Source organism: Rattus rattus, chromosome 12 (assembly GCF_011064425.1).
Source record: "Rattus rattus isolate New Zealand chromosome 12, Rrattus_CSIRO_v1, whole genome shotgun sequence".
Lineage (NCBI taxonomy): Eukaryota > Metazoa > Chordata > Mammalia > Rodentia > Muridae > Rattus > Rattus rattus.
Window position 1 is genome coordinate 88979606 of NC_046165.1, and position 24829 is coordinate 89004434.

The window sequence follows — 24829 nt, forward strand, 5'->3', positions numbered from 1 at the left end:
ACTATATAATATAATATATAATATGTAATATGGTATATGATATGTGATATGTGATATATGATATATGATGTATGATGTATAATATAATATATATTGCTTTGAAATTTTGTTTCTTCCTCTTTTGATTTTGTTTTTTGAATGTTATTGTTGTTTGTTTTGGTTTGGTTTTGGTTTTCTGAGACAGAGTTTCTCTGTGTAACCCCGGCTGTCCTGGGACTCTCTCTGTCTAAATATTGTTTCTATGTTCCTATTTTGATTTTCTATCAATCAATTCTAAGTCTAGATCCAGGGGATCTAATGCCTTTTGGCCTCTGTGGATGTATTATTGGGGAAAGCCAGAGCATGAACCTTGTAACACTAGGACTGTTTGCCCAGGGATGGTACCGCCCACAGTGAGCAAGTCCTTCTACACCAATCACCAATCAGGAAAATGCACCAGAGACCAGTCTACTGGAGGTGTTTTCTCATTCGAGAGTTCCTATTAACACAGAACTGTAGTTGTGCCAAGTGGAGCCAACAAAAACTGAATTAGCACGACTATGTAATTTGACCCTCCTGTCTCTGCCTCCAAGCTTCCACCACCATGTCTGACCTTTCGGGTTTTGTTGCTGTTGTTGATGCTGCTGCTGCTGCTGCTGCTGCTGCTGCTGCTGCTGCTGCTGCTGCTGCTGCTGCTGCTGTTGCTGTTGTCTCCCCATGTGTGTGCTGAGTCATTTGCTGACTGGTCACTCTCTTTCTCTGTCCTTTTTATTTATTTATTTATTTAATTAATTATTTTACTTATTTACATGTCCTCCATTGTCCCCTTTTCTCTAAGTTAACCCCACTCTGCTACAAACTGTTATTCTACACTCATGCAATCTCTTCAGTCCCCAATACATTCTGCAAATGATCCCTCCAACGTGAGGAAAAAAATGTGAACATGGCCCAGTTGTATTCAACTCAATTGGTTCTTCATGAAAATCTCTATATTTGCTGCATCCACCCACATCCAACTAAACATGCAAATACATCTTCAAGGCAGGACATGGGTGAATCGGGAAGGTTGCATATCATAGGTACCAACACTTGTATAATACGTCATCTTACTGTGGCATAAACACATTATAATTTTAGAAACTGAATAGATGGATCATAATTTGTTTTTTTGCCATGATTAAGAGTATTTGAAACTCACTGAGCTTTTGCAAATTATTTAGGAAGATGTAATCATTTCCAAATACAGTAACATTTAATGTGTATATTAGGCTTGGCATGGTTATTGCAGGAGCAAACTTGGGTGCTTATATGATGGTAATATTCATTTTACCCAAAGTCATGTCATTTTATTTTATGTATTTCTCAGCCATCATAGAGAAGTAATCAACTTCCCATTTTCATATCCTGGGTGTGAGCATGTTAAAAATCATTTGCAAGAGTGTCTTGTGTAAATTTTTTACAAGTCTTGGAATGGTTTTTTTTTTAATTCTCACCTCCCTATTCTCTGTTACCTTCAGACTTGTGGCTGTACCAGGCAAAGCCCTTGCTTCACAGAACAGCCTGAAGATCTCGAAGACAGGGCTGGAGAGACAACTCAGTGGTGCCGAGCACTTGCTGCTCTTCCTGAGGACCTGAGCTTAGATTCTAACACACATTGGGTGGCTCACAACTGAGTTCCAGAAATTCTGACAATCTCTTCTGGCCTCTGCTGGGTCACATGAGCACACACACAAATAAAAATAAACAAACCTTTAGAGGACCTCCCAGGCTGCAGAACTGTGGAGTGAGAAAGGGAATTTTAAAGTCAGGCAACCAGTGCTCAATTGATTCAGCCAAGTGTAGGCTGTGTGGTGTCAATCCGCATGTCAGTGATGCAAACCAGTTTTCACTTTCAGTGCAAAAGAGGATAGATCCAATGTTTTCCGCCTCCACTATATCTGTCCTACGGTTTCTGCTGTGAAGAAACACCATGACCATGGAAACTATTCAAAGAAAACATTTTTGTTTTGTTTTCATTATTACTATTCGATATTGTTTTATTTACATTTCAAATGTTACCACTTTCCCACAACCAACCACCCACCCCTAACCACCTCCCTGCCCTGACATTCCCCTACACTGGGGGGTCCAGTCTTGACAGGACCCAGGGCTTCTTCTCCCACTGATGCCAACAAGGTCATCCTCTGCTACATATGCAGATGGAGCCATGGGTCTGTCCATGTGTAGACTTTGGGTGGTGGTTTAGTCCCTGGGAGCTCTGGTTGGTTGGTATTGTTGTTCTTATGGGTGGCAAAATCCTTCAACTCCTTTAGTCCTTTCTCTAACTCCTCCAATGGGAACCCCATTCTCAGTTCAATGGTTTGCTGATAACATTCACCTCTGTATTTGTCATGCTCTGGCTGAGCCTCTCAGGAGACAGCTATATCAGGCTCCTATCAGCATATACTTCTTGGCTTCATCAATAATATCTAGTTTTGGTGGCTGTATGTATATGGGCTAGATCCCCAGGTGGGACAGGCTCTGAATGGCCATTCCTTCAGTCTCTGCTCTAAACTTTGTCTCCATATCTCCTCCTATGAATATTTTCATTCTTCCTTTTAAGAAGGACTGAAACACCCGCACTTTGACATCCTTCTCCTTGAGTTTCATTTGGCCTGTGGGTTGAATCTTGGGTAATTTGAGTTTTGGGTTAATATCCACTTATCAGTGAGTCCACACCATGCGTGCTCTTTTGTTATTGGGTTACCTCACTCACGATGATATTTTCTAGTTCCAACCATTTTCCTATGAATTTCATGAAGTCATTGTTTTTGATAGCTGTGTAGTACTCCATTGTACCACATTTTCTGTTTGTATTTCTCTGTTGTAATGCATCTAGTTTCTTTCCAGCTTCTGGCTATTATAAATAAGGCTGCTATGAACATAGTGAAGCATGTGGCTTTGTTATATGTTGGAGCAACCTTTGGGTATATGCCCAGGAGTGGTATAGCTGGGTCCTCAGGTAGTACAATGTTCAAATTTCTGAGGAGCGTTTTGTGTTTTACTTTGTCTTTAATGGTTATGTCAATGTTTTCTATATCTTCTGCCCCTAAGATTCTCTTTTCTACCTTTTGTATTCTGTTTGTGATGCTTGTGTCTATGACTCCTGATCTCTTTGCTAGGTTTTCTTTCTGTTGTTATTTCTTTAAGGTTTCTATTTCTATTTTTAGATCCTGGATGGTTTTGTTCAATTCCTTTACCTGTTTGGTTGTGTTTTCCTGTAATTCTTTAAGGGATTTTGTGTTTCCTCTTTAAGGTCTTTTACTTGTTTGCCTGTGTTGTCCTGTATTTCTTTAAGGCATTTTTAAATGTCCTTCTTAAAGTCCTCTATCATCATCAAGAAATGTGATTTTAAGTCCAAATTTTGTTTTTCTGGTGTGTTTGAATACCCATTATTTACTTTGGTGGGAGAACTGGGCTCTGATGATGCTAAGTAGTCTTGGTTTCTGTTGCTTAGGTTCCTGTGCTGGCCTCTTGCCATCTGGTTGTCTCTGGTGTTAGCTGTTCTTGCTGTCTGTGACAGTGGTTTGACCCTCTTTTAAGCCTGTGTGTCAGCACTCCTGAAGGCCACCTTTCTTCCAGCAGGATCTGTGTGTAGATAACTGTGTCACAGGGTCAGCTCTGAGTGCAGGCGGAAACCAGAAGGATCCTGTCCCAGACTGTTCCTCCGTTCCAATGTCCAGAGGTCTCCAGGCGGGTTCCTATGCTCTCAGGTGTGTCAGCACTTCTGGAAACTGGCTGAAAGAAAACATCTAATTGGGGATATCTTACAGTTTCAGAGATTTACTCCAGTATAATCATGGCAGAGAATATGATAATGTCCAGGAAGACAAGAGGCTGGAGGAGCCCATAGTTTCACATCTTGATCTGCAGGGAGTAGAAGGAGAGTGTGCCATACTGGGCATAGCTTGAGCATATATAATCTCAATGTCAGCCTTCACAGTGATACACGTCCTCCAACAAGACCACCTTCTACTAGTGCCACTCCCTAGGACCCAACATTCAAAGCCCTGAGGCTATGGGGAGCCATACCTATTCAAAGCACCGCACTCTTCTCTCCATTTTGTGATTTTATCCCAAAACCAAGCCTTTGGATGTGTTTGGCTGTTGAGCAACATTGCCACAGCTTCAGCTCAACATTGATATTCACTCACTTTACTTTCTCCACAAGGTTCGCTCAAGCTTTGATTATATTTGCAAGGTTATACTTGACAGAAACGGAAAATAGTATTTTAGCATTTTACCTTTATGAAGAAAATTAGCATTTCTAGCTGAGTAGAGTTCAGAGAGGCAGGCCTCTACAGGTGGGCCTGGAACCCCACAGCAAAAGGAAGGTGTGGAACAGACTAGCCATGAAGAATCTTTAGAAAAAAGTAATGCATGCAAATAACGTAGCAAATCCCCTGAGCTCTAAGGGTCTAAATTTGATCCATTCAAGAGAGCCAATCATACAAGTTAACATGTAGCTTTTTGCCTTTGGTAATACAAAAAAAAGGTAAATTGTGCACAGCCCTTGACTCAACCAACAGTTCTGCTTCTTCAACTCTAGTCAGCAATAACCCAGGTTCATGTACAGAAAGCTAGGTGTGGGGGCGTTTTCTGTAGGAGTGTAAGAAAAATGGGAGACGGTGAAATAAAGGGCACACAGTAAGGCAGGTTTCACCTGGGCTGGGAAATGCTCTACAGCTCGTACAAAGGATTCTTGCACATTCTCAGAGACACACAGTCTGTATTCATCCGTCTTGCATATGTGAATACATACATGTGCCTTCGAATATAGTTATCATTTACGGGAAAATGTATAAACTTGTTTCTCCTTGCATTTCATTACCATATTCTCTGATCTTTAGTAATTCCTTGGCTTTCTTGGCTTTTCATGTCTCTGATATTTTGTAATTCAGTTATGTTGTAGAATGCTTCTCCACTAGAATATGTCTGATATCTGCCCATGATAAGATTAGATGGTCATTTCCATTTAACTAAGTATACATGGAATGACATTGAAGAGCTCAGGATATTTTGCTAATGGAATAAGGCAGCAGATTTGTTCTGGTCACAGCAGGAAAGGATTTAACCGTAATGGTTTTAATGAAGAGAATCTTTGCAGAGGTGTGGACAGGGTTAAAAGACCAGGATAGCTTGGGGGAATCAGCACAAGATGATACCCTCAAGTACTGGCCCCAGTGGAAATCTGTTCAAACCTTACACTGAGGGAATGGAGGAAAGAAAAATAGCGGGCTTAAACAGGCAGGCAAGCAGGCAATGGCTGTACCTGCAAGAATCCTGAGTTAAAACAGAAGATCAGAATTATAAACTCCTGGCTCTTTATCTACCACCCAGCAAATCTTCTGCTTGTGCCTCCCTTTAGTCAAAACTAACAAGAGGCAAGAAGGCCAGGTAGTCCATAGAAGGCAGCTTTCTAGTGGACACTACATGCAGAAAAGCTAGAAAATGGGTCTTGGCCAGAGGACCAGTGTAAGAGTTGGTTCTGCTGACTAGAGTTATGAAACGAGATCGCAACTTGGATTTTCCTTATCATGCACAATGCCAGCCGAGGGTCAGAGCTAAAAGAAGAGGGCTTAGAAGGTATGTCAGACTCCATATCGTCTGCACCACCTCTTTCTTTAATTTAAATTTGTGAGGTATGGGGTAGCAGGGGTAGAGAAGAGTATACATGCACATGTGTTCACATGCCTGCAGAGCCCAGAGGCCTCAAATAGTTTGGATATAGCATTACTAGCTGTTATACACCATGAATGTGAGTGGTAGGAATTGAATACAGCTCCTCTGGAAGACTGATACATGATCTTAACCACTGAGCCATCTCTTCAACACTGTCCTGCAGACTTTAAGGCAGGAAATTGCAGATAAATACAGAACCTATCTCTACCACATGACCCTTCTCCAATCTGTATCAAGGCAGAATTGAGAGGGGAGAAGGTCACCAGCCTAGAGCAGATATTTATAGGGAGAACCCATTTCCAAATGAAAGGGAAAGAAACGACCTTCTCTCTTTGAAACAAGGTAGAAAATCTTCACCCACGGGCTGAGGGAACCATCTGCTCTGAGTTTGTTAACTGCACAAAGAAAAGAGTGGTATTGCATTTCCTAGCTCATGTCTGCTTGGCTGGCCCCTCTGATCTACTCTGTGCTAGCTCTAGAGAGACCCGGAGAAAGGTAGAGTCAGAGTGGTGCAGCACCAAGGTAGGCAGAGTCATGATCCCCCTCCACCACTTAAGTTCCAGCCTTCTAAGAGTTATGAAAGGTTGGTTTGACACATATGTCAAGTCTGAGACAGGAAAACATCTTCATAGCACTACCATGATTGTATATGCTAGAAGGGAAAAGTATATTCTACTAATAAATGATGTGACTCGCATCACCAGCTATTATCAAACAGGCAATTATGTGTTGAAGACCAGCCAGGGTAATTTGCTGAGACCCTGTCACAAAGGGCTGAGGCTATAGCTGAGTCCTAAAGCAACTGCTTAGCCACATCCCGCACTCAATATGGAAAACTCAAGAAAATATATTTTTCAGTGGGGAAATACATATAAGTATGAAAAAGAGCAACCCTTGTTAACCAATACTTAATGGAGACAGACTTTGCAAAGGGCATATGAAACATTCCTTATGCTCATCGACCTCATAAACAGAAAGTTTGACAAACCAAGAAATGAAGCTTTGATCAAACACTTAACGACACTCCCACACAGACCCCACAGCAGAAGCCACACTCAAGCTAAGCTTTACAATGTTTGGGTATAGGCCCGGGAGTGATAGAAGGGGGTTCTGAGGTAGAACTATTCCCAGATTTTTAGAAACTGCCAAATTGATTTCCAAAATGGCTGTACAAGTTTGCACTCTCACCAGCAATGAAGGAGAGTTCCCCTTGCTCCATATCCTCAATAATATGTGCTATCACTTGAGTTTTTTGATCTTAGCCATTCTGATGGGTATAAAATGGAATCTCAGGATCATTTTGATTTGCATTTTCCTGATGAGTATGGACTTTGAACATTTCTTTAAGTGCTTCTCGATCATTTGAAAAGATGCCTCACTATACCACAGGGACAGTTACTCAACTAGGTTCAGAGCAGCTTTATTCATAGTATCCAGAAACTGGAAACAACCTAGATGTCCCTCAACTGACAAATGGATAAAGGAAAGGTCGTACATCTACACAGTGGAATGCTATTCAAATATTAAAAACAAAGACATCATTAATTTTGCAGGTTAATGGATAGAACTTGAGAATATCATCCTGAGTGAGGTAACCCAGACCCAAAAGTATAAGCACAGTATGTACTCACTGATAAGTAGATATTAGCCATAAAATACTGGATACCTACACTCCACTGCACAGACCCAAAGAAGCTAAACAAGGAGAGCCCAAGATAGAATGCTTGAATCTCACCTGGAAGGGGGAATAAAATAGTCATAGAGGCAGATGGAGAGAGGGAACTGTGTGGGAGAGGGGATGGGGAGGGGAGTAGGGGAGTTCAGGATCAAGTGTGGGGAGAGACAGCAGAGAGGGTCAGAGGACCAGGAAAATTTGCAACTGGCAGTAGTTGGGGGCATCTTGAGGATGTGCCAGAGACCTGGGATAAGGAAGGCTCCCAAGAGTCAAAGGGGGTGACATTAGCTGAGACTCACAGCACTGGGGATATGGAAACTGAAGAGGCCATGTCCTGTAGCCAGGAAGGAACCTCTATGAAGGGACACCAAACTGCCCACAAAACTTTTGACACAAAATTTCCATGTCTATAAGAAATGCAGGGATGGGAGGTGGAGCAGACACTGAGGGAATGGCCAATTAATAACCAGCCCAACTAGAGACCCATCCCATGGGCAAACACCAATCCCTGACACTGTTAATGACACTCTGTTATGCTTGCAGACAGGAGCCTAACATCACTGTCCTGCTGAGAGGCTCCACCCAGCAGCTGACTAAAACAGATGCAGAGACTCACAGCCTAACATTGGATGGAGCTCAGGGACTCTTACGGAAGAGTTTGGGGAAGGACTGAACAATTCAGAAGCGGGTAGGAACGCCACAGGAAAACCAACAGAGTCAACTAACCTGGACCTGTGGGGGCTCTCAGAGACTGAACCACCAACCAAAGACCATATACAGGCTCAACCTAGAATCCACTGCCCCACCGCCCGCCCATCACAAATATGTAACAGATGTGCAGCTCAGTCTGCATGTGGGTCCCAAGGAGCTGGAGTGGACGCTATCCCTAAAGCTGCTACCTGTCTGTGAAATTCCTTCTTCTAGCCGGCCTGCTCTGTCTGGCCTTAATGGAAAAGGATGCACGTAGCCCTGCAGGGATCTGATGCGCCAGGGTTGGAGAATACCCGGGGGAGGGGCGCAGCGCTCCACTCTCTCAGAGGAGAAGGGGAGAAGAGGAAAGATTGTGGGGGAGGGAACAGCAAATGGGCAGTAAAGTGAATACATGATAAAGGAAACAAACAAACAAAAAAGACAACTTTAAAACAAATAGAACGTTAATAGCAAAACCAAGTCACTTACTGACTGAAAGTTACAGTGACACTAAAGACAGATTTCACAAAAGAAGCTACATATAACCTAACCAAAGAGTGTGAATGTCACACTTAGGAGAAAGAGATTTTTTTACAAAGTAGTTTCATGTTTATGTTCAATGACTTGTGTGCCTCAATAATTCCATCCATCCACACTTAAAGTGTTAAACGATGCTGAGTACGGTGGCATGTGCCTTTAATCTCAACACTTGGGAAGCAACCGGAGGCGGATATCTGAATTTAAGGCAAGCCTGGTCTACAGAGCCAGGACTATTCAGAGAAACCCTGTTTCAAACCAGAACAGAGCAAATCAAAACAAAAATACGTTAAATGTATCTAAAAGTATTATACATATAAGAAAAATATTCCTAATTTCTTGTAGGATAATTGTGGTCTGGTGTCTGCTCTACCTCGGAGCTCTAGCTGCTAGGGGAGGCTGGACACGGGTAGTTTGACCATGCTTACCCCACGCCGCAGAACTCAACTCCCGGGGTGGGGAAGCACAGTCTGAGAATGGGACACAGCCGGAGCTGGTTCGGGGGTCCCTGGGCCTGCAAGGAGGACCAGCCATCTGGTTCTCAGGCTCTTAGGCGTCCAGACATTGCTGGGGTGCTGCGGAAAAGCTGACAACAGAGTGGGGGTCTGTGGGTCTGGATCTAGACCTGGGCCGAGGGAAAAGAGAGGGAGCTCCAGCTGGTCCTGAGAGGAGAGTACTTGGCTGAACAATGGTGGCTTGAGCTTAATGGTTGACGCTGGGAGTGCAGGGAGGCTTAACTTTGGGAAATTAGACACCAGCTCTGTAAGTGAGGGCCTTCTCTGTGGCTCCCTACTGCAGATCCCCGATGAAAAGAGACAGTCTGTGGTTTGGGGGCGTTTACTATCATGGCAGAAAGTGGGTGAGAAAAACCATACTCCATTTCTCAGAGTGGGCCTGAGATTAAATGCCTTTTGCAGCGAGGAGTGTCTGGGAAGGGAAATTCACTGGCTAAGCCTCCAGACCTTTAGGTACCTCATTATAATGGAGCTCTGTCTTGAGCCTACATGACCTGTGGTCATGTCCTCTACCAGTGAAGGGTCTTAGAGCATTGCCCTTACATGACTGATTGTCACAAATCTATGGGGAACTGTAGGCTGGTTTCCTGGGAGTCAGGTGAAACACCTACCATCCCTTCAGGGTCTCTGGGGTTCAAGCCTCCTCAACTGGGAACCAGGGGGTCTTTCACTGCTCCACAATTGCTGGTAGTAATTGTACACAGGAGGGGAAGAAATATCAGGAAGTGGTGTGGGCTGGGGGTAAGTTTTCTTACCCTACTCCTCTGCCATTTGAAGCTCATGAAGACCCATTTGTCTATTACAGAATTATTGTAAAGGAAAAATAAAGGGTTTTCTGGAACTTCATGTTAAAAGTAGTATATGCTCAAGTGCTAGTACTGTTCTGTAGGGTCAGAGGACGTCTCATGAAGAAGCCCTTAGCAGTAGCCTTGGTAGGAAAGGTGTCTGTTGGTTCTCTGCCCGCGTGCCTACCACCCGCGTGCCTACCACCTGCCATCGTCTTGCTTCCATCTGCACCTTGCTCTATATGCCATAATTCTTACAATTTACATGGGCTTTCAGAGATCAGAAGTAAACATATTCTCTGTCACTGAACTTAGCATTTTCCTATGTTCTTTGATGCCCCTGTTCTCCTTCAAGTCTCCTAGCTCCTCTTCCCCACCTGGTTCTCATGTTCCCATTCATCCTGACCAACCTTTCCTCATAAAAATTTTGAAGGCCAATGCATTTAAAAGCTCCCAGTCTCCATCTGTGCCCAGAGCTGAGGTTGCTCTACAGCCCTCAGACACAAAACCTGTCTGTAGAGAGCTGGTACGCCAGGAGCACTCTCCATCCTAATCCCATAGCCCACAGGTGGGACTCCACATTCTCTCCATTAACTGTCTGAGTAGAAACACACCAGGAGCACATGGAGCACAAGAGCCACAAGGCAACATAGAAGAGGACCCTTCACATCTCCATCTGTGCCCAGAGCTGGGGCTTTCCCACAGCTCTCAGATGCAAAACCTGCCAGCAGAGAGCTGGTATGCCAGGAGTGCTCTCTCCTAAAGATCACAGGTTCACAGGCTCAGAGGCTCAGAGGCTCACAGGCTCACAGGAGAAACAAGCTCCAGTCAGAGACAGCAAAGCAAACTAAATTCAGAGATAAACAGATGGCTAGAAGCAAGTGAAAGAATCTAAGCAACAGAAACCAAGACTACTTGGCATCATCAGAACACAGTTCTCCAGCCACAGCAAATACTAGATATCCCAACATACTGGAAAAGCAATATTTGGATTTAAAATCACATTTCATCATGATGATAGAGGACTTTACGAAGAACATAAATACCCCCCTTAAAGAAATACAGGAGAACACAGGTAAACAAACAGAAGCCCTTAAAAAGAAAACACAAAAATCCCTTAAAGAATTATAGGAAAATACAACCAAACAGGTGCAGGAATTGAGCAAAATCTTCCAGGAACTACAAATGGAAATAGAAAAAAATGAAATCAAAAAGGGAAACAGCCCTGGAGATAGAAAACCTAGGAAGGCAATCAAGAGTCATAGATGCAAACATCACCAACAGAATACAAGAGATAGAAGAGAGAATCTCAGAGGCAGAAGATACCATAGAAAGCATTGACACAACAGTCAAAGAAAATGCAAGAAACAAAAAGCTCCTAAGCCAAAACATCCAGGAAATCCAGGACACAATGAGAAGATCAAACCTAAGGATAATAGATATAGAAGAGAGCAAAGACTCCCAACTTAAAGGGCCAGTAAATATCTTCAACAAAGTTATAGAAAAACTTCCCTAACCTGGAGAAAGAGACACCCATAAACATACAAGAAGCCTACAGAACTCCAAACAAATTGGACTAGAAAAGAAACTCCTATCATCACATAATAATCAAAACAACAAATACACAAAACAAAGAAAGAATATTAAAAACAGTAAGGGGAAAAAGGTCAAGGAACATATAAAGGCAGACCTATCAGAATTACACCAGACTTCTCAACAGAGACTATGAAATCCAGAAGATCCTGGACAGATCTCATACAGACCCTAAGAGAACACAAATGCCCACCCAGACTACAATACCCAGCAACACTCTCAATTACCATAAATGGAGAAAACACGATAGTCCATGACAAAACCAAATTTACACAATATCTTTCCACAAATCCAACCCTACAAAGGATAATAGATGGAAAACACCAACACAAAGAAGGAAATTACACCATAGAAAAAGAAAAAAGTAATCTTCTTGTAACGAACCCAAAAGAAGATAGTCACACAAACACAATTCCAACTCTAACCACAAAAATAACAGGGAACAACAATCATTGGTCCCTAATATCTCTCAAAATCAATGGACTCAATTCCCCAATAAAAAGACATAGACTAACAGAATAAATATATAAACAGGATCCAGCATTTTGCTGCATACAGGAAACTCACCTCAGTAACAAAGACAGACACTACCTAGGAGTAAAAGACTGGGAAAAAATTTCCAAGAAAATGATCCCAAGAATCAAAGTGGAGTAGCCATTCTAATATCAAATAAAACTGACTTTAATCCAAAAGTTATCAAAAAAAAAAGATAAGGAAGGACATTTCATACTCATCAAAGGAAAAACCTACCAAGATGAACTCACAATTCTGGATGTCTATGCTCCAAATGCAAGAGTACCCACATTCATAAAAGAAACTTTACTAAAGCTCAAAGTATACATTGTACAACATACAATAATAATAAGAGACTTCAACACAATACTCTCATCAATGGACACATCATGGAAACAGAAACTAAACAGAGACACAGAGAAACTAACAGAAGTTATGAACCAAGTGGATTTAACAGACTTCTATAGAATTTCAACCTAAAACAAAAAAATAAACCTTCTTCTCAGCACCTCAGATAACTTCTCAAAAATTGATGATATAATTGGTCACAAAAGAGACCTCAGTATAGATACAAAAAGATTGAAATCATCCCATGCATCTTATCATATTACCACAGACTACGACTGTTCTTCAATAACAACAAAAACAACAGAAAGCACACATACACATGGAAGCTGAACAATGCTCTACTCAATGACGATTTGGTCAAGGAAGAAATAAAGAAAGAAATTAAAGACGTTTTAGAATTTAATGAAAATGAAGGCACAACATACCCAAACTTATGGGATACAATGAAAGCAGTGCTAAGAGGAAAATTCATATCTCTGAGTGCCTGCAAAAAGAAATTGAAGAGAGCATACACTAGCAGCTTGACACCACACCTGAAAGCTCTAGAACAAAAAGAAGCAAATTTACAGAAGAGGCATAGACAGCAGGAAATAATCAAACTCAGAGCTGATATCAACCAAGTAGAAACAAATAGAACAATACAAAGAATCCACAAAACCAGGAACTGGTTCTTTGAGAATATCAACAAGATAGATAAACTTTAGCCAGGCTAATGAGAGGGAACACAGATAGTAACCAAATTAACAGCATAAGAAATGAAAAGAGAGACATAACAACAGAAACTGAGGAAAGTGAAAAGTTATCAGATCATACTACTCAACAAAACTGGAAAATCTGGGTGAAATGGACAATTGGACAATTTTCTAGACAGATACCAGGTACCAAAGCTAAATCAGGATCAGATAAACCATCTAAACAGTCCCATAACTCCTAAAGAAATAGAAGCAGTCACCAAAAGTCTCCATACCAAAAAAAAGCCCAGGACCAGATTGGTTTATTGCAAAATTCTACCAGACCTTCAAAGAAGACCTAATTGAAGACTCTTCAAACTCTTTCACAAAATAGAAACAGAAGGAACCCTACACAGTTCATGCTTTGAAGCCACAAGTATACTTATACCTAAACCACATAAAGACCCTCCAAAGAAAGAGAACTTCACACCTATTTCCCTTATGAATCTCGATGCCAGCGTACTCAATAAAATTCTTGCAAACCTAATCCAAGAAAACATCAAAACGATCTTTGACCATGACAAAGTAGGCTTCATGCCAGGGATTCAAGGATGGTTTAGTATATGGAAATCCATTAAAGTAACCCACTATATAAACAAACCAAAGGAAAAAAACACATGATCATTTCATCAGATGCTGAGAAAGCATTTGACAAAATTCAACACTCCTTCATGATAAAAGTCTTGGAAAGATCAGGAATTCTAGGCCCATACTTAAACATAATAAAATCAACATACAGCAAACCAGTAGCCAACATCAAACTAAATGGAGAGAAACTTGAAGCAATCCCACTAAAATTAGGCAGTAGACAAGGCTGCCCACTCTCTCCCTACTTATTCAATATGGTACTTGAAGTCCTAGCCAGAGCAGTCAGACAACAAGAGGAAGTCAGAGGGATTCAAATTGGAAAGGAAGAAGTCAAAATATCACTGTTTTCAGGTGATATAATAATATACTTAAGTGACCCCAAAAGTTCCACCAGAGAACAACTAAACCTGATAAACAACTTCAGCAAAGTGGCTGGGTATAAAATTAACTCAAACAAATGAGTAGACTTCCTCTACTCAAAGGATAAAAAGACTGAGCAAGTAATTAGTGAAATGACACCCTTCACAATAGTCAAAAATAACAAAAAATACCTTGGTCTGACTCTAACCAAGCAAGTGATAGATCTGTATGACAAGAACTTCAAGTCTCTGAAAAAAGAAATCGAAGATCATCTCACAAGACAGGAAGATCTCCCATGCTCATGGATGGGCTGGATTAATGTAGTAACAATGGCCACATTGCAGAAAGCATTCTACAGATTCAAGGCAATCTCTATCAAAATTCCAATTCAATTCTTCATAGAGTTAGAAAGATCAATTTTCAAATTCATTTGGAATAACAAAAAAACCCAGGACAGTGAAAACTATCCTCAACAATAAAACAACTTCTAGGGGAATCACCATCTCTGACCTCAAGCTGTATTACATAGCAATCATGATAATAAAAAAAAATTGTATGGTATTGGTAGAGACCAGTAGGTAGATCAGTGGAATAGAATTGAAGACCCAGAAATGAACCCACACACCTATGGTAACTTGATCTTTGATAAAGGAGCCAAAACCATCCAGTGGAAAAAAGATAGCATTTTCAATGGTGCTGGTTCAGCTGGAGGTAAGTCCAACTGTTACAAGGCACAGACCTCAAGCTGAATATTCCAGGATTCTGGTCGTCTCCAGTGCTCAGCATTGTTATCATCCCTTTAATCACTGTTATCTTCAAAAGTGGATGACATGGTGATATTGGATGTTAATAGGATAGGTTGTATTGATTAGCAGAGAGAGTTCATTTTCTCTTCTATGTTCTGCCTATGATAGCCTGTCTCTCATAATCATAAGATGTTGGCAAATGACCCTATTTTGTCAAAGCTGTTAACCCTGAGTTGTAATGGACGTTTATCATAAACCAAGATTGGGCACAACTGTGGCTGTGGTCCTTGATCCCAAACAAGGTTGACAAGGCCCTTAGTAATGCCATCCCAATTGCCACTGAATATTTAAAGTCCAACTCATTGATGCAGTGACAGTCTTTGGCACTGGGAGATACCTGTGGGACGTGAATGTGACTAGGGATTTTGTGCTGTGGTGGTGACTGCACACAGGGCCAGGCCACAGAGCTGCTTGCCCAGCTTGCAGTGATAGCTGGAGATAAATGGTTGACTCATCATCCTACCACTCTGCCTATCTGTGCTTTTGAACAAAATTTAATATTATTCCAGATGTGAGTGTTTCTTTAACTTCTAATTAATCCCCGTCTTATCATAATGAATCTACTGGTAGAATTGTTTTTCTACATTTAATTTCTTTCATTTGAGAAGCAAAGAAACAAGGTTTCAAAGAAAACAAAATTATTCTAGAAACAATGGAAATGTCTATTTGCCCTGACATATAGAAACTCACCTCTGACCCTTGCTACAGGACAGACACAGAGAGATGTCTGTAGGGTGGTCATCTTCGAGTCCCGTGTGGTCATCGACAGTGTTGCTTGGTATTTCAAAAGTCTGAGCAGGGTGTTTTGTGATTCCCTTTAGCGATTAGCTGATTATCAAAGCATAAATAATATCCTCTGCTCTCGTGATGACTTACAGCTAAACTGAAAAATCTTTTTCTGGCTGGAGCCATGTCAAATACGTTTGATTTGCTATTTGAAAACTACTGAACGTTCTGTCTTCTTAAAGTCTGCTTCCTTCCCCTTCCACTCAACTGGAGTTGAGACAGTTCACCCTCTGTCTTAACTGGGGATATGCTCAACACTTGCCCTTTCAACAACTCTCACCAAACCGATTTAACAACATTTCCATTGATCCAGAGCGAAAATTTCAAGAGAGGGACTCTGAGTGTGAAGCAGATCTTTTTATTGACCAGAATAAAATCCACAGCTCTTTGACTTGCCCTGAGTCATGCTCACAGTCAACATCACATGCATGAGTTTTTAATAAGACGATTTGGAAATGAAATACCCTGGATAAAAAAGCCACATGGAACTGCCAGACACAACAGCAGTGCAAAATCCTGCAATAAATTTAATTTAGCCACCAAATTGCAACCCATAATTGATAATGGAAGTGAAAAGAAAAACGCACAAGCTGAACCTTAGGCTGTATGCTTTAGATAGATATTCAATTATAGCATTGAAATGCATATAATAAAATACACCAGGAAATTAATGCTTATAAACCTATTAGCCTCTCAACATCTATTGCATTTATTTCAGTCTGTATAGCAAAGCATCAAACAGAGATGAACTCATTTGTAGTTTAACTGCAAGCCTAACCTGCAAATTTAATGTGTGGTGTTAAATGCCTGTCAACCCAGAGCTCCGGAGACAGAGAAAGGCTGAGTTTCATGGCAGCCTAGGCTACATAAGAATCCTTTGTCCCAGAAAAAAAAATATTGTGTTCATAGTCCACGATCATTGGAAAGAATCCAAGTAGTCAGTTTGTTCACGGGATCCTTTTGGACCCTAGTGAAAGCATGACCATGACTTGAAACTATAGCTTACTCACAGCAGTACTGACTAAAATCTCAAAGAAACCATAGGAATGCTGGAGACAGACTTCAGTGCTTAACAGTGGGCACTACTTATCAGGAGACCCAAATCCAGTTCTGAGTACACACACACACACACACACACACACACACACACACACACACACACACACCAAGCAACCCACAACTTCCTGTAACATCAGATCCAGGGAACGTGACACCTCTAACCTCTATAGGCATCTGCACTAATGTATACGCACCCACACACAGACATACACAAACAGACAGACACACACACACACACACACACAAACACACACACACACACACACATAGAGACACACATAGACACCCACACACACATATATATACAAGTATAGATATACACAGACACACACGCCTATATACACACATACAGAGTGTGATAGTTTGTATATGCTTGGTCCAGGGAGTGGCACTATTAGAAGGTGTGGCCCTGTTGGAATAGGTGTGACCTTGTTGGGGTAGCTCTATCACTGGGATTTTAAGACCTTCATTCTAGCTGCCTGGAAACCAGTCTTCTGCTAGCAGCCTTCATATGTAGCTGTAGAACTCTCAGCTTCTCCTGCACCGTGCAGCAGTAAAACCCTAGCTAAGACAGAAGTTGGTACCAGGGACTAGGTTACTGCTGAGATAGGTCTGACCCTGCTTTTGTTTGGCAGAATGTGGATTTTGAGACTTCGGACTTGGAAAGCAGTAGAATGCCAGATGTCTTAGTTGGGGTTCTACTGTTGTGAACTGATGCCATGACCAAGGCAAGTCTTTAAAAGGACAGCATTTAATTGGGGCTGGCTTACAGGCTCAGAGGTTCGGTCCATTATCATCAGGGCAGGAGCATGGCAGTATGTGCAGTTATCTCTAGGCAGGCCTTGGCCAGGAGAAGCTGAGAGTTCTACACCTTTAACTGAAGGCTGCTAAGAGAATACTCACTTCCAGGCAGCTAGAGTGAGGGTCTTAAAGCCCACATCCACAGTGACACACTTACTCCAACAGGGTCACACCTTTCAATAGTGCCACTCCCTAGGCCGAGCATATACAAACCATTACACCAGCCCCAATTAAATGTCATCCTTATAAGAGTTACCTTGGTCATAGTGTCTGTTCACAGCAGTAAATCCCTCACTAAGACACAGAACACCCGCAGACACCCACACACAGACACACCCACACGCAAACACAGAGATACACACACACAGACACACACATACAGATTCATATACACAGATACAGAGAGATACATACAGCTATACATATATACACACAGAGATACATGCACACACACAGCAACATACACATTCATACACATATGAACACATGTATATACATACAGAGACACACACAGAGACATACACACATACAGAGACATACACACATGTATATACATAGAGATACACACACATACACACACATATATATGTATGTGTATATATGTATATATATATATATATATATCAGTCAAAAATGTTTTCTTTAAAATAAGTCTTTTTAAAGAAAACAAATTGTCAAAAGTACAAGAGGCTATGGGAGACTACTCAGTGCTGTACTGAAATGTTAAACAGGTCAGAGGTGTAGTCTACAATTCCAGTCAAATTGTAGCTTGGGAAACACTTGAGCTACTTCTTAAAATTCGAAATGAACAAATAAAAATCAATTTCAGTAGTGTACCTTATTTAACCCAACACATCCAAATATCAGTTCTTTAAAATTTTTTCAGTGTTAACAAAAGTCAGGCATACATCTGCTGGCAAGGCTGGGACAAGAGGATTACTCGAGTCTCAAAGTTTAGGGATCATGTAGGTGACATAACAAGACCCTGTCTGGAAAAAAATCAGTGATCTCTTTCATTTTGTGTTCTACCATGTCTTAAAAAGTCTCATGCACATTTTCACAGCTAATGACTTATAATCTATTGCCCCCAGCTCAGTGCTAACCCTGATTCTCGTGTCTTGGGTCACGAATTTATTAGACGTAAAGAGACACAGGAAGCAGAGACAAGGCAAAGGGAAAAATAACATGGAGAGGGAACTGTAGTAGGGAGTTGGCCACACTTAGACACAAGTGTGCTCACCCATCCCCTTGCATCATCTTCTAAGGCAGGCTGAGGCGATCCATCTCCACAGGAAAAAGGAAGTACAGTTCTTCTGCCATCTGCCTTCTCATGCAAACCACAGTTCACTTCTAAAAACTGCAGAGCACTGACTCCTACACATCCCCAACTCCGATTCATCTACCTGAGGCTGTTCTGACCCCACCACATCGCAAATGCCTTGAGGAAAGCCCAAGGAGGCCTGCAGGAAATGCACAGCAGGGACAAGTGGAGCGCTACTGGGTGGTGCCCAGGTAAATCCAGTTGCCACAACAGGTAAGGAAATAGCCAAGGGCCCAAGGGGCAAGAATGTTAGTGAGCTTAAAAAGTGGGACTGACACAACTGGAAAAGAATCCTGAGATGACTAAGTCACCATGAGCGCCTGCAGGCTACCAATCAGCCTCATTCTACATTATCCCTTAAGTCACCAGACAGGTGTACCAAGTTGCAACATGCCTGGGTCTCCATCCATCCGCCATTTGTTTACTCTTCAAATCTGATCTTTGTGACATGGTCCTCAGCAGCAGCAGTAGCTGGGACTTGACCATGGCCTCTGATGGCCGGCCTGGCTATTCCATCTTTCAAATCAAGTCTGCATGGTTCCACAGGAAGTGAGAGAGATGATGCTCTCTGGGTAAGCACATGCTCGTGTTTATTGGAAGCCCTTGCTGTTGGCTTTCCCTCCCCTGGAACGATGTCTGTTGTGTGGATTTTGTTTTGTCAGAAGTCGGTAAGTGCTCTTTGAAAAGCGACTTTGCTCAATGGTTCCATAAATTGATCTGCGTGTCCCTTTTCAGCCAGGTTCTCAGTTTGTAATACCCTTGACTGGGATACAGCATCCTCATCAAATGCACACAGCCCAAGTGGCTTGTTCTCCCGTTAATGGATTTTACTAGTATTCCCTTTATTCTTGACCTTGAGTGGATCACTAAATGCCTATTGAAGGTTGCAGGAGAGAAGTTGGTATAAGTGGGGCCATGGAACGCCTAGATCTTAGGTCACTGACAACCTTTAATCGCAGTCTGTAAATGTTCTCGAGTACAATCTTGTGGCGTTGGTCTTCAGATACTTACCTATCTATTGTCCTATGGTGCCTTCAGGAATCAGCACCTACATTAACCAGCAGTGCTCGATCAATGCTGGCTCTTGAAAATATTATAAAAATTGAGTTGTTATCTATGGATGACAGCCTTTAATTTTCACACACACACACACACACACACACACACACACACACCACTATTGAAACTCATAGGCAATCGTGTAAGTTTATAGCCTGTATAAACATAAGACCCATACTAGCCAAAGGTTAACTGCAGCCATACATGGCCATCAGCTTGTGTGTGTTATGTGGGTGGTTCAAATTAAGGTAAACATGTGTCTGTAAAATGTACACTGGTTTGTAAAGACTTAGTACAATATGTGTAAGGAATTCATGAATCATGTTATATTGGTTATTAATTGCACATAATACATTAAACATGAGAATAGATCTTATCTGATTTATCCATCTTTAATATAGTTGTTAAAACTCTAATACATGGCAATGTATGGCCTAAGTGTGTGGCTCATACATGTTTCACATGGCCATATTGCATAGTCACTTCTGTATCGTCAATACCACATGCTCACCAGGACTCTTCTCGGCTATTCTGCTGTTGTCCTGATAGAGACACTGCAGCTTTCGATCTGCAGAACCAACCCTTTTCCATACTCCAGCAGATCCAGAGACTAACTCATAGCCCTGGATCTGGGCCTCGGTGATGGCTGAGCCTGTCAGCCTACCAGCTCTCCTGCACCTACACCACCAGGACACACTCTAGCACTGCCCTGGCTGACTCACCCAGTGCTGCTGCATCCAGCAAGAGGCAGGGACAGCCCTCCCACTCGCACGCCCTTGGGGCCAGCTCACCTGCACTCACACCTCCAGATTCAGCTCTATTCCAAATGCTCCAGCTCATGAGAGGCAGAGCCAAACCTGTACAGTTCTTCTTCATTAACATAGTCCTGGGTGGAAGCCCAGCCAGGGACATCCACACAGCCTTTGGTGGCAATATGAGTCGCAGACATCAGCATAGACCCCTGCTGCTGTGTGGACATAGACCAGACATGGTTCTCAACAGCAGCAGGGGCTGGGACTTCACCATGGCCTCAGGTGGCAGGGCTGGCCACTCACAGCAGGCTCCTCCTCCTCACCGTCACATCTCCAGTTCCGTCTCTCTTCATTATACTCAAGCTGTTCCTTCTCCCTCTCTCCCATCTGTCCACCATAGACTTGTGCATTGTAGTGGCTCCCGCTGCATGTGGTCCATGCAGCTGACAGGTCTCTGGGTGTCCTTTGTCTACGTACACCCCATGATGGGGCTGTGGGTGGGCCTCTAGGTGTCTTTCTCCTTAAAATAATCAATCTTAAAGAGGTTTAAAGAAATAAAAACTTGATCTGGGTTATGGCTAATAATCAGGAAAGCAAATAAAATTGTGTCCTGCAGACTCTCTGTTCTCATTAGTATCATGTGCCTGGGGTGGGGCAGTTGTCAACTGTCTGTTTCAGCTAAGGAAGACCCAGAGGACTAGCAAGGACACCAAGAAATGCTTCTACACAGAGTGGACTGCTGTGGGAGTTTCCTCACAAGGCTCACCCCAGAGCCCTCTCCTCATGAGTGTGCCCTAAACTTACAGACTCATTTCTAAGGTGTATGTGAGGGGTTGGGGGAGGCAGGCAGACAGACACAGAGACAGAGAGGGAGTGAAAGAGGGAGGGAGAAAGAGAAAAAAATAACAGGATGTCCTTCCAAGATTAGGTTGGAAACATTTTGCAGGTTCTGTCTTATATGATCTCTGGCTTGTCCTCTCTCCCTCTCAGTTCACAGACCTAACTTGGTCTCTCCTCCCTGAAAGGTCTAATTCCCAATTTGATGACCCTTGTAGGAAAGCCCTCTGAGGCGGTAATCAAGTATAAATGAGATTATTATAATGAGACCCTGATTGCTTATAAGAGGAAGAGGCTAGGCAGTACAGCTCAATGGTAAAAAATTCACCTAACATACATGAGGACATAGGTTTGAGTCACAGCACTACAAAAATGTAATCATAATAATAACAACGTACAACAGAGAGAACCGTACTTCTCACCATTCTCACAGCGAGCAAAGGTAATGAAAGGGCACAGTTGGAAAGTAACAGTGCACAAGGCCCGAGCTCTCACTACACATCGAAGTCACCAGCGTCCTGACCCTAGGCTTCTAAATGTTGGCTCATTAAGTTACCCAGCCCATGGTGTTTCCTTACAGCAGCCTGCATTCCTCACTTGTCTCTTGTCACTGTGACCTGCTAAGAAGCCACTTAAGAGAGGTTTGTTTTGGCTTATGATTTGAGGGCTCAGTCTGTCTTGATGGAAAAAGCATACAGCAGGAGCAGCTCCAGGCTTCAGTAGCAATAGCTGGCTCACATCTGGAGAAACTGGGCATCAGAGAGAAGAGAATTCCACTCTCTTTCTCCCTTTTCTCTTTGTCCTAGACATTTGGAAGATGCTACCAACCTCAGAGTAGATCTCCTCCCTTAGTTCATCTGAAACACCGAGAAACATGCCTCACTGAGCATCTCATAATCCATCCCACAGCATCAGCTAATATCATGCCCCAAAGATAACCTACACAGAGGCCTCTGTGACCGAGACCAGAGCGTTTCAGCCAGCAGGAGACTGAGTTTAGAGGCAAAGCTCTTTCAATTGGACACCAGTCCCAACTGCCTAACAGGCAGGGTTCCTTCTTGTGACAGACTCCGAGGCAGGGACACCCCAGCTGTGAGATGGTAAGGGCTTGTTGTAATTACGTAAGATGCTAAATTTTGCTGGTAATTGTTAGAGAGCTAAAACGGAGAGCCCGAAACATTAAAAGTAAGTAGGTGGGAAAATTAAATAAAGAGAACCGTCTCCAAGTACACAGACACATTCAAAAAAAAGAAAAGAAATAAAAACAGAAAAGTGATTTCTAGGATGAAACCAGTGGGATAGAGGTTTTTTTTTTTTTTAAGGCAAAAGTGGCCGGTGAGACAGCACGGTGGATAAGAACTCTCGCCACACAAACCGGATATCCTGAGTGAGACATCATAGTAGGTAAGAGGGCTCACTGTTCAAACCCTGATTTCAATCCCTGAAACATGGGGCAAAGGTGGATGGAGAGAACCAACACCATAAGGTTGTCCTCTGACAGGCCACATAACCACTGAAGCATGCATGCTTTATCACACACACACACACACACACACACACACACACACACACACACACACACACACACACACACTGGTATAAAGGCAAAGGCAAGGAATAACCTGTGGTCAGGCACATGGATGCTCTCTAAACCCTAAAATTAGGGACTCCTGGCTTGACTGTACATACTGAGGGTAGATTTACTCCCAACTCTCTACAACAGTAGGTACTAGGGTATCTTCTTTTGGCTTACAACAGAAGTGGATTCAGACAATCAGGAAGTGACAACACCAGAAGCAGACAACGCCACCGGAGAAGTGGTGAGGCAAGAAGAGGGGGCCAGACAGTGAAGAATGTGGGCAACAGAGAGAGCTCAGATGGCTGAGGCATCGCTCTCAGAGCTGAGGGAGGTACAGACGGCATCCACCCACTCACTGCTGCCAGCCACCTTACGGGAACTATTGATTCTCCCACTCCTCTCTCTCTCTCCCTTTGAAGCCATACAGATGCCAAGAGTGTGCAGACATAGAGTGCCAAGGGGCCAGGGTTGTGACAGCAGACCGTCTGCCACATGCCCGCTTCCTGACACCGCATACAATCATGTAGTCAACAACTACACAGTCTCACGGGGTGCAGCCATTGAAAGCTATTAAGAAAATATGGTGACGTGAGGAAAGTTGACATTCTCCAGTTCAAGGGCACTTAGTCTCATGTTTGCTGGAGTGGACAGTTTTTTGGTATAGAAAGCTCAGATGTAATATTTGTATAGAAAAAAAAAACTGGATTTGAAGAAACTGACAAGAAATGTTGAGGAGTTTGTTCCACCTGCTGCATTGGTTTTTTACTGCACTTACAGAAAGTGATATGTAATCCAGAATGCATTCCTGGGGGCTTGAAATGCAACACTATTGGTAGAGTGCATGCTTAACATGCACACAGCTTTGAGTCCAATCCCTCAGAGGATACGGAAACAGAGTGGCTCACGCCTGTCATCCTAGCTCTCAGGAGGGTAAGGACAGGAGGATCAAAAGTTCAAAGTGGGCAGTTTGAATCGCCGTACGCCGGAGGAGTGGGCGCCGGGATCTCGCCGAGCATCCCCCTGGCCTCATCCCTTCCTCGCTTGTCTGAGCACAGTACGAGATGGCCAGGTTGGAAAGGACTCCGGAAAGGCCAAGACAAAGGTGATTTCCTGCTCCCAGTGAGAGGGCTTGCAGTTCCCTGTGGGCTGTATTCATCGACACCTGAAATCTAGGACAACCAGCCAGGGACGTGTGGTCGCGACCGCTGCTGTGTACAGCGCAGCCGTCCTGGAGTTCCTCACCACAGAGGTACTTGAATTGGCAGGAAATGCATCAAAAGATGTCACTTGCAACTTGCTATCCGCGGAGATGAAGAGTTGGTCTCTCTGATCAAGGCTACGATTGCTGGTGGTGGTGTCATCCCACACGTCTACAAATCGCTGATCGGGAAGAAAGGACAACAGAAGACTGTCTAAGGATGCCTGGATTCCTTTTTATCTCAGGTCTCTAAGTATTCTTAACAGCTGCCCAGTGTTGGTGATTCCAGCGGACCGTGTCTCTGTGAAAAACACAGTTTTGCCCTTTTTGTAATTCTATTCGAGCAAGTTGGAGGCTTAATTAGCCTTCCAACCAAGCAAATTTCTGCATTCAAGTCTTAACCATATTAAAGTGTTACTGCGGCTTCAAAGAAGCTATTGAATCTGAAGTAGTGGGTTTTGACTGAGTTGACTGTTTTTAAAAAAACTGTTTAGATTTTCATTGTGACGCAGAAGTTATAGTAAGAAACGTTTGCTTTTGTACAGACATTATTTCCACTCTGCTGGATAAGTTCAATTTAAAAACAAAAGTTCAAA

At 42.7% G+C, this 24829-nt stretch overlaps 1 pseudogene; it reads left to right on the plus strand.

The window, feature by feature from the left end:
• The first annotated feature begins 19440 nt into the window (after window positions 1-19440).
• LOC116913285 lies at window positions 19441-24451 on the plus strand (annotated as a pseudogene).
• The last annotated feature ends 378 nt before the right edge of the window (window positions 24452-24829 follow it).